Here is a 452-nt window from a genome sequence, read left to right as displayed (position 1 = left end):
CTGCCAAGTGTAAGTACAATTGCTGTTACTGTGGTGTAGATGTCATCAGTATTTTGATTAAATCAAATAACTAGGAAATCTATATAACACCGAAATATCTGCATACGATGCACATTCTGCTTCAGTTCATTGATTGCAGTGCATGGAGCATCCAAATAAAATATTTACAAGTCGATGGGGATATTTACTTACAACAAAGTATCGTAGATTCATGTACTGATATTGGTATCGTTTAGTTACCTACGAGGAATCAATATATCGAAGTTACTTGAGACAATATCCAAACATCGATGTACCGGTATCGCTTTAGACTATTCTGTGTATCGATGCCCATCACTGATTACATGGGCACATTGTGCTCTATTCTCCCAAACTAAAATATGCACAAATCTGGCCCAAAAATGTGAAACAATTGTTTGAGAAGTGGCAGCTTTGTTTTTACAGTACATGCA

The sequence above is a fragment of the Penaeus monodon genome, chromosome 24 (assembly GCF_015228065.2).
Source record: "Penaeus monodon isolate SGIC_2016 chromosome 24, NSTDA_Pmon_1, whole genome shotgun sequence".
NCBI lineage: Eukaryota > Metazoa > Arthropoda > Malacostraca > Decapoda > Penaeidae > Penaeus > Penaeus monodon.
This window is presented reverse-complemented; position numbering follows the sequence as displayed.